This window comes from Papaver somniferum, chromosome 3 (genome assembly GCF_003573695.1).
Source record: "Papaver somniferum cultivar HN1 chromosome 3, ASM357369v1, whole genome shotgun sequence".
Taxonomy (NCBI): domain Eukaryota; kingdom Viridiplantae; phylum Streptophyta; class Magnoliopsida; order Ranunculales; family Papaveraceae; genus Papaver; species Papaver somniferum.
The window spans coordinates 51,200,779-51,217,129 of NC_039360.1; positions in this window are offsets into that span (position 1 = coordinate 51,200,779).

Here is a 16,351-nt window from a genome sequence, read left to right on the forward strand (position 1 = left end):
ACAAGGAATAGAATTTCAAATTTCTTGTGTGGATACACCACAGCAAAATGGGCGAGTAGAACGCAAACATCGTCATATATTGAATGTGGCGCGTGCTTTGCGGTTTCAAGCAAATTTACCTCTTCGGTTTTGGGGTGAATGCATTCTAAGTGCGGCTCACATTATTAATCGGACGCCTACTACCTTGCTTAATAGTAAAACTCCATATGAACTGTTACATAGAAAGCCTCCTATTTATTCTCTTATTCGATTATTTGGATGCTTGTGGTACGCAAGTGTTGTCCCCCGTGATCGAAACAAGTTTAATCTACGGAGTAGACGTTGCATATTTGTTGGTTATTCTTATGGAAAAAAAGGTCGACGGTTATTTGATTTGGAAACGAGACAATTGTTTATATCTGGTGGTGTAGTTTTCTTTGAAAATAAATTTCCTTATGCAGTTGTTTCTTCGGGTGATAATGATAATGAAGAATGCCAAGTTCAGTTAGAGCTCCCCCCAGAACAGTCAGATTTCTTATTATGTGACACAGCTACTACAAGTCTAGCAGATAGGGGGAGTAACATGGTACATACGGGTTTGAAGACAGTGTCAGGAAAAGGGAGTGCCATACACTGTGATGATTCCCGGAGAGTATCACGTGGAGCCCCAGAACGTGACATGATTCATAACGCCGGGGGAGACACCTATATTGTTTCCGAACATGGAGGTTCAGAGGATGTGTCAGGTAGCATGCCTGTAGTTAATTCACATAAAGGGACAGATGTTACTACCCCAGGCAGTGATGTCCATGATTTGTCTATTGGTGACAGAAGTTCCGTCTAATGCTGACAGAAGTCCAGTGGGAAGGGATGTGCAGATTTTGTCCGGTAATGACAAGACTACTACTCCAGGGAGTAATTTACGTGATATGCTTCTTAGTGGAGGAAGTCGAACAGTCACAGGAAGTGATAGGAGTCCAAAGGTCACTGGATCATCAGTAGCTTTAAGGGAAAGTGATGATTTTCTCATCTGGGCTCCAACGGAATATGTCAGCAGTTACAGAAAAAATTGGTTGTACTTCTGATGCAGTTTGATCACCAGCAACCGAAAGTGATGCTACCGGTGACATTTCTGATACGGTGATTAGACGAAGTGTTCGGACTCGGATACCTAATACTCTGTTAAAGGATTACATATGTAATACTATCAAAGCATTAGATCCCGCCTCCTCCGCTCCTCACTCGTCAACGTCCTCAGGTACGCCTTATCCCATAACTAATTATGTATCTTGTACAAATTTTTCTGCTAATCATACTCATTTTTGGCGCCGATTACTGCTCTTAAAGAACCTACAAGTTATGCTGAAGTTGTTCGTCTTCCGGTTTGGCGTGTAGCTATGTCTAAGGAAATTAGTGCTCTTGATAAGAATGTCACGTTATCTGTTACGGATTTTCCCCCAGGGAAGAAGGCTATTGGTTGCAAATGGGTTTATAAAATTAAATACAATTCTGATGGTAGTGTCGAGCGGTATAAAGCTCGCTTGGTTGTCCTTGGTAATAGACAAGTGGAAGGTGTGGATTATCATGAAACATTTGCTCCCGTAGCTAAAATGGTTTCAGTTAGAACATTTTTAGCAGTCGCGGTTGCTCGTGATTGGGAGTTACATCAAATGGATGTTCACAATGCTTTTCTACATGGCGATCTTGATGAGGAAGTATATATGCAACTTCCTCCAGGATATTCGACTAATTCTCCTGGTAAAGTGTGTCGCCTCCATAAATCTTTGTATGGTCTTCGTCAAGCTCCCCGTAATTGGTTTGCTAAGCTTGCAGGTGCTCTTAAGACTTTTGGATTTGTACAGTCTTATGCTGATTATTCTTTATTTACGTTGCGACGAGGTGAGAATTCTATTAACGTACTTGTCTATGTGGATGATTTAATTATTGCTGGGAACAATTCCGCTGCTATTACTTATTTTAAAGCATATTTAAGTCGTTGCTTTCATATGAAAGATCTGGGTCATCTCAAGTATTTTCTTGGTATTGAAATGTCTCGAGGAACCGATGGTATGTTTTTATCTCAACGGAAATACACCTTGGATATTTTGTCTGAGACTTGACTTCTTGGAGCCAAACTAGCTTCATCACCCATTGATCAACATCACTGTTTAGCTCTAGATGATGGACCTCTATATTCTGATTCATCCCAGTATCGTCGGCTTATTGGACGTTTGATATATTTGACCATAACTCTTCCTAAATTGTGTTACTCGGTGCATGTTTTGGCTCAATTTATGCAGTCTCCTCGGGTGTCTCATTGGGAAGCTGCTCTTCGAGTTCTTCGTTATCTAAAGGGTCATCCGGGTCAAGGGATTATTTTATGCAAGGATAGTGCTCTTCAGCTTACTGCATATTATGACTCTGATTGGGCATCCTGTCCTCTTAGCCGTCATTCTCTTATTGGTTACTTTATTCTTTTGGGAGGCTCACATATATCTTGGAAGATAAAGAAGCAACACACCGTATCTCGTTCTTCTGCTGAGGCCGAGTATCGTTCCATGGCTCATACTTGTAGTGAACTCACGTGGCTAAAGGCACTGTTGAAATCTTTAGGTGTGTTTCACTCTCAGCCTATGCGTCTTTACTGTGATAGTCAATCTGCTCTTCATATTGCTCCTAGTCCTGTTTTTCATGAGCGCACCAAACATATTGAGATTGATTATCATTATGTACGTGATCAAATTCAGTTTGGCGCTGTTGTTACTTCTCATGTTCGCACCACTGCTCAACTTGCAGACATTTTCACCAAACCTCTTGGACGTCCTCAGTTTGAGCTACTTCTTCGCAAGTTGGGCATTCGTGATCTCCATGCTTGAGGGGGAGTATTAGGAGATACGTAATATATTTGTATATATTATATATAAGGTTCGATCATAAATTAGTTAGGAAAGATATTATTCTACTAGCCTAATTTGTTTTGGTTTTGTACCTATTTAGTAAAGGGAAAACCCGGTTGTATAATCAAGTTTTTGATAATACAAAATCTTCATCTTCTCTACCTTGTCGTTTCACATAGTTACCACAGAATATAAAAGTACCTCACCTATTGATTGAATCAGGGGTGGAGGGAAGAATCAAACTCATATCCTGCACTCCAAACTTTTATTAATTATTTATTATATTTTATTATACCCCCCAATTCTTGGATGTTTTTAAACCATATGGATTAATTTCAGGGGATATACGAAGTATAAGAAAAATTCGGTGGTCGAGACTTATCTCAAGGATGACTGCCTTGGCATTTATTTGATACGGGACGTATTAGGAAAGTAAAGAGTATACTCCAAGACATGGTTGTATCTTGGATATTTATCAATTTGGTATTTTATTTATTAGGATTATTATTTGTTTTATTAGATTTATCTTCTTTTATGAGAGTAATATATTGTCTTAGGCTAGTAAGGAATGTTCTAGATTTCTAGGTTTATTTCTACAGGCTATAAATAGCCATTTCCCTTTCATTGTAAGATAGATGCGGCTCGCCATTTTTATTGATTATTAAACTATTAAGTTTGTTTGGTTAAACACCGTCGTTATCGTCCTTTAACTCTTGGATTAGAGTCTTTGCTCCTGAATTGGAGTCTTCTATCATCACCATTAGGAGTGGATTCTCCTTGTCATCATACCGCTTCCGCTTGTGCCGTACCAGGTGGTATCAAGAGCAGGTTTTCCTGCGTTGTTCATCTGTGAGGCCGCCTAGAAGAATCAGTCGAGTATTCCTGGATCTCTAGGTTTTTATCATAAACTAAGCCCATTTAATTATTTCACTAAACTTCTTTTAAGTCGATCCCACTACTTCTGTCTTCACCAAAATCAAATCTCATATTCTTCCATGTTACTACACGATCCCGTTTAAGATAAATTAGTCATTCAAACAACCAGACTTCAAAACGATGGGAGAACTTCACATTCAATTACCCAAGTTTGTTGGAACAGTTAATGGTAGAGGTTGTTATTTTTTAATAGACAGTAGTTGCGAAGAAAATCTGGTGTCGAAAAGAATGGTAGAATTATTTGGTATCGATATGGATTGGTATTCTTATGGTGATCTGATTGAGTGGTTTAACAACCGAGAAATAATTACTCGGATTGGTGGTTGCAGATTTTCATTTTATATCGGTAACTATTATTCTAACTCAAATTTTCATGAAGTTGTAGACAAGGGTTTTTGTTATATCGTGTTGGGAAGACCTTGGCTAGCTGATGTTCACGCCATTCGCAATCGTCATGACAATGTTTATGAATTTATGTGGGAAGAAACAAAAATCATGCTAATACCGGGAAAACGACTTCCAAGTGAATCGAAGGATGTAGCTTTTAAAAGCGCACTAATTGCAACCTGTGAGGCTGGGTGCCACGACAATCTTGGAGAGGTTGAACACGATATCGACACTAATGTTCAGTCAAATAATCAAGTATCTGATAGCGATGAAATGTTTAAGAGTAATTCTTTCCATAAGGATGTGGATGAGGTGGTAGTTCTCGGAATCTACTACGAAGACATGTTCGCCAATTTTTGTTATAGTTCATCTATCTCTTGTGGAGTTCGACTCGACAACGCATGGAAGTGCTCATGGGAGTTTTTATATTATGGTCGCAGGGTCACTAGAAATTTATTATCTAGTTGTTCCGTATTTGTGAAGAAGACGTTGATGCAAAAATTGTGTTCCGAATGGTTAGTAATTCCAATGCATAATTCAAGATCAAGTTGTGCTGCTAGTGGAAGCTCTAAAGTGCTTTCTTCGACTCGCCATTTTCAATATAAACTCGAGACGAGTTTTGTCGCAGTGGGGGAGCCTGATACGGGACGTATTAGGAAAGTAAAGAGTATATTCCAAGATATGGCTATATCTTGGATATTTATCAATTTGGTATTTTATTTATTATGATTATTATTTGTTTTATTAGATTTATCTTCTTTTATGAGAATAATATATTCTCTTATGCTAGTAAGGAATGTTCTAGATTTCTAGGTTTATTTCTACAGGCTATAAATAGTCATTTCCCTTTCATTAAAAGATAGTTGCGGCTCCCCATTGTTATTGATTATTAAACTATTAAGTTTGTTTGGTTAAACACCGTCGTTATCGTCCTTTAACTCTTGGATTAGAGTCTTTGTTCCTGAATTGGAGTCTTCTATCATCACCATTAGGTGTGGATTCTCCTTGTCATCATACCGTTTACGCTTGTGCCATACCATTATTCTACAGTTAGAATAGTGCAAACTCGTGTTGAAAAGGGAAAACATCATGTTATTCATGTACCTCTATCAGATATGATTCAAAATCTCAAGGGTTTGCTGGAATCTGGAGTTGGTTCTGATATTACTTTTTAAGTTAGTAATGAATTCTTTAAAGGCCATAAGTGGATTCTTGCTGCCCGATCTCCTGTATTTAGAGCTCAGTTTTATGGACTAGTAGGTAATCCGGACATGAAAACAGTAGTCATCGAAGAATTTGATCCCTTTGCTTTTAAGGTAAGACTTTTGACAATTTGTTATTTTGTTGTCATGCTTTAGATTCAAAAATACAGTTGCATCTATGTTTAAAATACCTCTATATACTAATACGATTGTTGCCACGGTGGGAAGGCCGGTCGAAGAAGAATCTGATGATGGGGTTTGTCTGCGACTACTTTCACCCCGTTTCAGAAAAGGTGATACTTTCACCCGTTTCGGAAAAAGTGATACTTTCGCCCGTTTCAGAAAAAGTGATACTTTCTCCCCGTTTCGGAAAAAGTGATACTTTCGCCCAGTTTCAGAAAAAGTATCACTTTTCCCGAAACGGAGCGAAAGTATCACTTTTCCCGAAACGGAGCGATAGTATCACTTTTTCTGAAACGGGATATGAAAGTATCACTTTTTCTGAGACGGAAAATTAGTCGATCCATAAACCAAAATATGGTTGCATGATGTGTTATGCATCCTTTGTGGTGGTTTGAATTTTCGAGAATTGTGCCTAAAATGAAAGTATCATTTTTCTTGAAACGGATGGAGTACATCGTTTTATTAGTTGCAACGGAAAATTAGTTGATGCAGAAACCAAAATTTTGCTACATAAATTATTATGTTTCCTTTGTGGTTGTTTGTATAATGGATATACATTTATTTTCTAAAATTGTGCCTAAAATGATAAATATCTCCGAATTTTTCGTAAAAACTCTAAATTTGATATTGTTGTTTGTACTCATTGTGTAGATTTTTTTATAACCTTTCCAACGAGATAAAATTTGTAAAATTCCAAGGCACGGATTTTTAGATATGTTATATTAAAGTTTGCTTTCCAATTATATCCCTGAAAAGATAGGAAAATAAGGAGTTATAGTAATTGGACTAAAAGGGAGGGACATTTTTGGTTTTTCGGCCCTAACCATTTCCAATCTTTTTGTGTCAATTGATGACTTAGATTTTACAAAAAAATGGCCAAATAAATGTCCTCCCTCGCTTCGCTCGGTCGGCCCAATAAGTTTACCAGGGTCGCTAACCTTATAGTCCTATGACGTGTCGCAGGCCATGTTGTTATTTTTGTACTCAGAAGAACTTCGTAAAGCACATGAACTTTCTGATTCAGATTCTGCTTGCACTTCAACTACACTCATGCAACATTTGTTAGTTGCAGCCGATCGCTTTGATCTTGCTCGATTAAAACTCATGTGAGGATATAACTGCAAATACAGTGGCAGACGCACTATTCCTAGCAGAACGATACCAATGTCGAGAACTATAAACTGCATGTCTAAACTTTGCAGCTAAACCAGAAAATTTTGTAGGTAAATGTTGTATTTAGAGTTCTGATAGAGTAGTTGGCTATTTATATTGATTTCATGAGGATTACCAAGTGTGATTGTTGAGAGACGAAGGAACAATGAGAGGAGAGACAATGGGAGGATTACCAAGTATGACTGTTCAGAGACGAAGGAACAATGGGAGGAGATACCGCCCCCATGCTCCCACGGTTCGCTCACCGAGGAAGAGAAAGGTAGAACCCGGGGACAGAGCAAGTTGGTTTGGGATATAGAGCGGTAAGCGCGGTGGGGGTGACAGAGGACGTTTCAGTTAAACGATTATTCTCTTACCCTTTAATATCTTTTACCGCGCAGAGGTTATGAAGTCTGATGGGTATTTACATGTGGAGAAATGGTGTCCCTCATTATTAACAGATTTGTTGAAGAAGTGCATGCGGTTGTAGATAAAAAAAAAAGCCAAAAAAAAAAAAACATCACCAGCAATGGTCTCCTATGGCTAGTTTTTTATTGTCCTGACTTTGTGGTTAAGTAATTTTTTATGCGAATCATGTGATGCAGATTCTAAATCTAAGCAAGACAGATTTTAATATCTCTAGGGGTAAAAATGCATTACATTACTTGGAAAAATGTTAGATGCATTATTGATTAGAAGTAATTGATTTTTTTATTTTTTTTAAATCGAAAGAAGGTCTTAGAACTTTGATCTATGCATTTGACTTTTGACGGCGTATCTTGATATGTATTAAGTTTGAATATTAATGCTTGTTGGGTTTGATAATGTGGTAAATAGATACAGTTTATTATTAGAAAATTTATCAATGCTTGGAAGCCTAGTTAGCAATTCGGGATTCGGCAAACGTACAGAACGACGAACGTACGAGTATTATAGGTTTTGTAAAACCCAAATTCGGTCCAAAATTCGGTCAACGCAACGTGATTCTTTAGTAATTCGGAACGGCATACGTACGTAGATAATTCGATTTATAAATGTGAGTTCGGCTCTGAAAATTCGGTATCTATATAATAAATAATTAGTATTTATAAGGTCATAGACTAATTTTTATGCATATGTGTGAGTTATTTAAAGAAAAAATAAACTTAATATGATGATATTAATAATATATACAACATTAGTCATCAAAGAGGACGTAGTATAGTGGTTTAGATGCTTGGTTAGGGAGTTTTAGATCTCTCTCACCTTCACCTTCAAATCTCTTATGTCATTATTGTTTCATAAAAATTATAACAACGTCTAATATTGGGCCGTATGCTTGGAAGGCAGTAAAGCCCAAAATATAGGGCCTTTGAAAACGTAAAAGCTAAAGAATTTCTGGCGAATTAAGCGTACGTATCATTCGGGACACGTAAAGTTCGTGAATGATTAGCGAATAATCCGGGATTGCCACATAATACGCGTTTTGGGTTCGGAGTTGCAAACGTACGCGAATAAAACGGTAAAATTCGCGATACGGAAAAATTCGTGAATCATTCGCGAACTTACTAACTAGGCTTGGGAGGATTAGTGAGACCGTTATTTCTGTTTCTAGAAAAGACATTTGAATCATATCTTTCAGTCACCTAACTAGAAACAATCAAATGACCGTCACTCTAGTAGAGTAATGTATATGAAATAAAATGATAGGCTTAATGTGGAAAATGCAATGAATTCATGCGTTGAAAGATTGACGCTTTATTTTGTAGAATGACAAAACTTAATTCGTAAATTATATATGGGTAGGATCCGTTGACATGGTTATATTGACATAAGAGGGATTTATGTCTAGTCCAGAAAACCCGACCCGGGTTACTGACTAGTCTAGCGCCAAAAAATATTTACTCTCTAGTCCAAAAAAGTTTTGAAAAGATTAAATTACTCTACTAACCCTAGTATATGACATTACGTATAATAATACATATGTTACTACATATTACATATGTAGTATACTAGTTACTACAGTATACTAGTAGTAACTAGTATGTAGTATGTAATATACTAGTAGTAACTAATATGTAGTATGTAGTATACTAGTAGTAACTAGTATACTAGTAGTAATATGTTATGTATTGATACTACAATTGATATGTAGTATGTTATGTATTGATACTACATATTGACATGTAGTATGTTATGTATTGATATGTAGTATGTTTGATAGGTAGTATGTTATATACTGATACATATGTTACTACATATTACATATGTTGTATACTAGTTACTAGTAGTGTACTAGTAGTAATTAGTAGTAACTAGTATGTAGTATGTAGTAATAGCATATGTAGTATGTAATATACTAGTAGTACGTAATATGTAGTAATAACATGTGTAGTATGTAGTATACTAGTAGTAATATGTTATGTATTGATACTACATATTGATATGTAGTATGTTATGTATTGATACTACATATTGACATGTAGTATGTTATATATTGATATGTAGTATGTTATATATTGATACTACATATTGATATGTAGTATGTTATATATTGATATGTAGTATGTTTGATATGTAGTATGTTTGATATTGATACTACATATTGATATGTAGTATGTTATGTATTGATACTACATATAAAAAAGAATTGTTATGTATTCATATTTTACTACTAGTACTAGTTACTACTAGTTCTATACTATAGTAGTATACTAGTATACTAGTTTAGTATAGTAAAGTAGTTACATAATTTACTAGTAAAAATAAGATATTTTTGTTACTACTAGCACAGTACATATTAATATGTAGTATCACCGTATTGATACTACTAGTATGTAGTAACATACTACTAGTAACAGTTACATGTGTTGATACTAATTAGACCTGGAAGGGTGTTTTAGGAATTTATAAAATACACTTTATAGTCTCCACGAAGTTTTTGGACTAGAGAGTAAATAATCTAGTCCAAAAACATGTTTTTGAACTAGAGAGTAAATCTTTTCCATGGGTGGACTAGCCATTAACTGGGTCTGCTAGAACTGGACTAGACAGTAATTCCTACTTGACATAATCTTCACATTTTAACGCCATTTTCTCTACTTAGCCCAGACGACAATGAATTTGAAGCTAATTTTTTGGTGACATGTTCCTAATATAAAATTCTACATTCCTACCAAAAATGAGAGTATTCTGAAATACGAAACTTCACCATCCACAAATTTTAATTTCAACCGTTATTCTTCAACGACTGATATTCAAAATCGTAGATGGTGGCTTTATACATCTCAGAATGCTCTCATTTTTGGTTGGAATGTATAGACTTATAAGAAGAACATGTCACCAAAAAATTAGCTTCAAATTCATTGTCGGTTGGGCTCAGTAAAAAAATGACGCTAAAATGTGAAAATTATGTAAATATAACCATGTCAACGGATCCCACCCCATTATATATATAAAAAAAAAATTTAATCGAACATGCAGCAAACACGATATGAGAGAAGTGTGCCTGTATTTCCTCCTAGGGCAATCTCTTTGTAAAGATAATCCGAAAGTCATAAAGATGCATATTATGAGTGTATAAAGTGTAGGCCATAGTTTCATGTCGCTAAATGTTGTGGCATATTTTTCGTTTCTGCAAATAAAATAGTATGTAGGCTAATTTATTTCTGAATGAAGTATCAAATGAAACTAACTCTGTCTAGTTAAAATTTGTTTGCTAAGAGCAGTTCCCATGGACTCAACAAACGTGAAGTTTTTCATTTTGATCCCACTATGGACTCAACAAACAAGAAAAACGGATTTTATTGGTTTGTTGAGTGAGACGGAAGAACATGAGCGCGCTTGATGGAACAACGGGCGGTTGAGGCACACTCGCTGACGTGTGAGCTAGAAACATTGGCGTGTGTTCCAAAATCGCCAGTTTTTCCTTCACACGCCAGCTTCTGTGCTAATTCCTCCAGCGTTTGATCCTAAACCGCCGACGGCGAAATTTGGACGGCTGAAAACTCTTGTGATCCAACAGCTATAATTTTGAGTTCTATAAATACTCCTCATTTCAACTCCAAATTCACACATTCTAAATATCTTCACTCTCAAATCATCTACAAAAATGCCTCCCAGAGTTCGTGGTGCGTTAGATTCACTCAACAAGAGGATTTAGCTATTTGTAGAGCCTTTATTTTTCACACACAAGATGTTGTCGATAGGAATGTAGCTGAATCGACGTTGTGTTTCTGGGAGAAAGTCTATAGAATGTTCGCCGCTGAAACGGGGAACATTAATGGTCGTGATTCTCATGTATTGTTGCATCGTTTTAGTTTAATTAGTCGTCATGTATCGGAATTCGTCATTGTACTAGTGGAGAATCACAAAAATAAACTCGACGGTGAAGTTGTACATGAAGTGGAACCCAGAACACTAGTGATGTAGGCAGTATCTCACAGCGGACGTCCTTTCAACTTCTAAGCTTGTTTCAACATTCTTAGGGTGCTAAACAGATACGATATCTACATCGTCCTAGGAATTCCACCACCCGACGAGAATTGACGCCTATGTAATAGTTGTTTTAATCTAATATATTTATTTTATTCTCATGTATGATGTGGTTGTTTAATCCAATGCAGTATGTTTTTAATTATGTTATTGGTGGTGCAACTAAGAAAAAATTAAATTAGTTATGATATTGATGGTGCAAATGTGAAGACATCCACATGTCTGGTTTAGATAATCATAATAACACAAAATAAACACCAAATTAAATAACATAACACGATAGTGAATTATTTGTACTTCAACTTTAATCAGCCCACTCCACCAAAAAAACACCTAGGACATTTCCAGAAATGCCTTCCATATGTGTCTTCTTCAGTAAAAGTGCACAAATGCATAAAAGTCCTGCAACCGGGCTTTGAGCATCCACTGATTCTCTGTGGAAAATGTTTGTATTCGTGATCTCCATATACACAATGCTTGCAGTGTAATAACTTCTTCTTCAATTTGGCTTTATGTTTGAAGTTTGTGCAGAGTGTTGCAAACTGTTCTTCTTCTTCTTTAACCTTCATAGCATCATCTAGCATATATGGTTCCACTGGACAGTTGGGATCTTGACATTGCAAATAGCTGAGATTTCCCGGTTGTGATTCAATCACCATTCTGATGCGTGAACAACCTTCCCGCGGATACTTTGAATACATCCAAGGGCATTGCATAATACTGTGGTTATCCATGAAACATAATGGACAAACCTCTTTTGCTTCGACACATAATAATATTTTCTTCGCTTTGCCTTTAGAAGACATGGTGGATGTTGTTGGCTTAAGAAATAAATATGTTGGTTTGGTTGAGAATCAAACCTAGTGTTGTATTTATAAAGAAAAAGTAGGCGTTGGTAATTCAAACGGGCGGTTGTAGTAAAGCCGCACGGTTTTACTACAAACGGCCAACGTCTAAATTTCCAATGACTCGATTTTCTTTCTCGCCCCGTAAATTCCATTCTTCCAATCTCCAAATTCACATCTTCTTCTTCTTCTTCTCTTTCTAAAACTCTTAATTTCTCTCACTCTGCAGAAATGTCTGCTAGAATTCGTGGTCCCAAGTTAACTGAAGAAGAGGATATACCTATATGCAAAACATATTTTTTTCATAGGGTAATCGTTGGTATGGGCTATCAAGACGGTTCTTTTTGGGAGAACGTTTCTACAATGTTCGTCTCACTGACGGGGAACCCGGGAAACGGAGATGCTCGTCGATTGTATGCTCGTTTTCAATCTATTAGGCCTGCAGTCCAGCCATTTCTTGCGCTGGTAAGGGAAATTGATTGACAAAAGTTCATCGGTGTAACTGAAGATGAAGTGATCCAAACAACTCTTGATAATTGGGAGGAAGCTCACGGTAAACCTTTTTTTTACGAAGCGTGTTTCAGAATTCTTAAAAATGGTCCATCGAGCACATCTGTGCTGCACTCTAATGCCTCTCCCGGTCTTTGCAATTGAAGAAGATGTTACTCTTGTTCGATGTTGGTTACATCGTATGATGAGACCAATGAACAGTCACAAATTCTAGGAACGAGTATTGGGACATTTTGTAGCGTCGCGGAACAAAACCATAAAAAACAGTAAGATCCTAGAACTAAGAATTTCATTCATCACTAAGAAAGTCAAACATTATACATAAGTTTTGTGGATGGTTCACCGTAGCAATTCTGGATTATCCAACGAAGAACTGGTGAGTATCTTATTTATCTGTTTTACAGATAACCATTGCTCAGATCAAGTATACTGAAGAAACCGAAAGAGATTTTAAGCATTTTGAATGTTACAAACTCTACAGAGATAATGTCGCTGGATTTTATGTAGCTAGTTTGATATTATTGTTATGGTTTATTAAAATGTGGTTTGATGTTATATGCAAGTTTAAAATGTAATAAATATCGCTTAACCTGAAGTGGAAATCTATTTTAAAATCTAAATATTTTCATTCATTGATATTACTGTCAATTCTTTTACAAGATATAAACTTAGACAATAATAAAAAGTACTAAAAAACTTCAATAAAAATCAAGTACAAGCTTTGGCCTGCTGTTTATCTTCATTTGACGTATCTTCCATTCAACGTGCTCTTTGAAAGTTTCGCCTTTGTTTTTGAATTTTTTGTTGTTAACTTTCAAAGCTGGAGCTCTTTCTCTGCCTTTTAGCGGAACATTTTGTTGGAGCAACTTCAAAAACTTGCACTTCCCTGTTACAATTTTCAATCTTTTCAAAACTTCCACATATCTTAGAAACATCAGCTTCAAGTTTTGCATCACAAAAAAGTGTGATCGCCTTTTCAGCCGTTTCACCATTAATAAAACTAAAAATTGAAATAAATTTACAAGAGAAAATTCAAGAGAAGTGAATTTTGGTGTGAGTGAATTGTTTGAAGAGGGTGGTAATTTATAGAAGTAAATTTGAAGAAAAAAAATGATTATTTTTAAATTTGAAAAACTACCCGTTGGCGGTTGTGCAACACATGCTAGCGGTTTTGCGTCACACGCCAGCGTGTATAAATAGATCGCTCTTTTTCTCTTAAAACGCCAGCGTATTATGTTGACACGCGCGTTTGATGTTCATCCGTCCACTTCTTTTCCCATAGTGAAGAAACGTGGTTGGCCATCCACCTCACTCAACCAATTTTTTCATTTGAACATTACCATAGGAATTGCCCTAAAATTCACCATAAAAACAAAAATCCAAGGAAAGCAAAATCATTTTCACCCTTAAAGTTAAAGCGGCCCGGCATGCATGTAAACCTCTCTCAAAACATATATACACTCGTATATGAATACAGTACCATGGAATCCAAATTGTCAAGTTTTTATAATTGTTTTTTTTTTGGGGGAAAAAATTAAATAATCTTCCCTCCTTTAAAATGCTAAGTTAGATAAAAATTTCGGACATTAGTAAACCTGGTGAGGACACTTGGCGAGACTCTATTGGTCGGACATTAAAATTGGATTACACTATGTTTACACCAGGTATTTAACCGACCGTTTGTAATACCGTTAGACAAAAAGTAGGTAGACAATACTTTTGTCAGAGGTTGCGCCTAAATAATTCGTTACACTTCGTTTACACCGGATACTTAATGTTCGTTACACTTCGTTTATACCGGATACTTAATTGGACGTTAAGTTACATCGTTGGTGTGAACAATACTTCCGTCAAACTCTATGGTAGAGTTTATACCTAACTAATAAAACCTAAACCTAAAAAGAATCGAGCCCGGTTGCATGACATCGATCGAATGAACTTTAAATTCTTATCAGATCACTCAAACTGATGAATTATACCACTTTGTACATTGATTTAATAAAACAAAACACCAAACAGATCAACATTTACAGATCTTGCCTCTGAAATAAGTGATTTGAATAAGGAAAATTTGTTGATTGGTCAAAAGTCCATATAGTTATTTATAGTAAGGTCCAACCATATTTTTTTTATCCAGAGGTCCAAAATTAATTAAAACATAGAAATGACCATAATACCCCTTCTACCAAACGTGTGTGTCTACACTGCTTACAAATTTGAGTACATATCTGGCACACTGCTCACAAATTCGAGCACATATCTGCTAACAAATTTGAATACATATATGTCGCACTGCTTACAAATCTGAGTACATATCTGTTGCATTGCTTACAAATTCGAGTATATATCCACTGCAAAACTTTTGCATTCCTCAGAATTAGTTTCAACCACCTCATCTCCCTCGCATTTCCATTAAAAAACATGAAACAAGCAGACTGGAGGTGTTCAAACAAACATCTTGTTGTCAACATAAGACCATCCCAATCTTCATCTTCTACTTTGTCGTGAATGTTCTGGGTTGGGATTAGAAAAAAAAAAAAAGAAACAAATAAACATTAAAAGAGTAAATTCTTTAATGGCATAAATATGCTTAACAACACCCAGGACTTGTTTTTCTAAGATGGGTAATAAACATCACAAGTTTTGTGTACTTACCTCATTAAATTCAAGATGAGTCAAATTAGGTGCTGCTTTGAGCAGTGGAAATACTGATTTATCAATAATTACTTCAAGTTCTAGTAACAACTTCTCCAAATTATGAAATATAGGTACAATGTTTACGAACTCGTCCGCAACGGATATTTCTATTCATCACAACTAAAGCAACATTAGCAAGTATATTAGTTTTTAGGAATCTGCTTGAGCATATATTACATAAAAATTTAAAGAGAGCAAAAGAAAGAAGAGTACATGTAGGTTTGCAGCACATATTGTTAAATTTTTTACATGTGCAAGCGCTTGAAAAAACTTACTTACAGCTGCACCTATCTTTCGCCCCCTTGGTACACAAAGCCAAACGCTTGCAGACTCTAGTGTTTGAAAACTGGAAAGAAAATATTCCTTTGCCACCCAACCATGATAGGTAAATGACACTAGATTTGGTGCATTAATTTTGAGAGCACAGTCTTGTAAACCATCATCATCATCACATTTTCCGTTATCAATTTCCAAAATATTTGAATTAGAAGATTACCTCAACTCTGAAGCTTTGACAAAATGAAGAATCAACTCTTAATTAATCACCAATTCGAGTAATTTAATGCTCAATAATCATAACAAACTCATTACACCAGATATGTACTGTCAATTCATACACATATTTCAGTATTACCCATATGTACTAATGGATCAAACCAAAAAAAAGTGGCAAAACACTGAACAAACAGAATCAAGAGAATTTTATATCAGTACACCAGATATGTACTATCAATTTATACACAAAAACAAAATATAACAAACCCAAAAAAAATAAGAAAAAACCTATAGATTCATAGTAACCACAAAAAGAAAACAGTACGTCATATATGTACTGATAGGTAATACACAAAAGAAAACTGAAAAACAAACCACAAAAGTATCAGATCTACTAATGAAATAAACACAAAACATGATTGTTTATTTAGATCTGAACTTGTTCCATCAAAATCCACCAGTATATCATATACGTATCGATGATTAATACACAAAAACAACTTAAAAACATATCAAAAACAACCAAAATGAAACTAAAATCAGCTGCATGTGAAAACCAAGTACTGAATCTCTAAAAACCATAATCGAAACACTT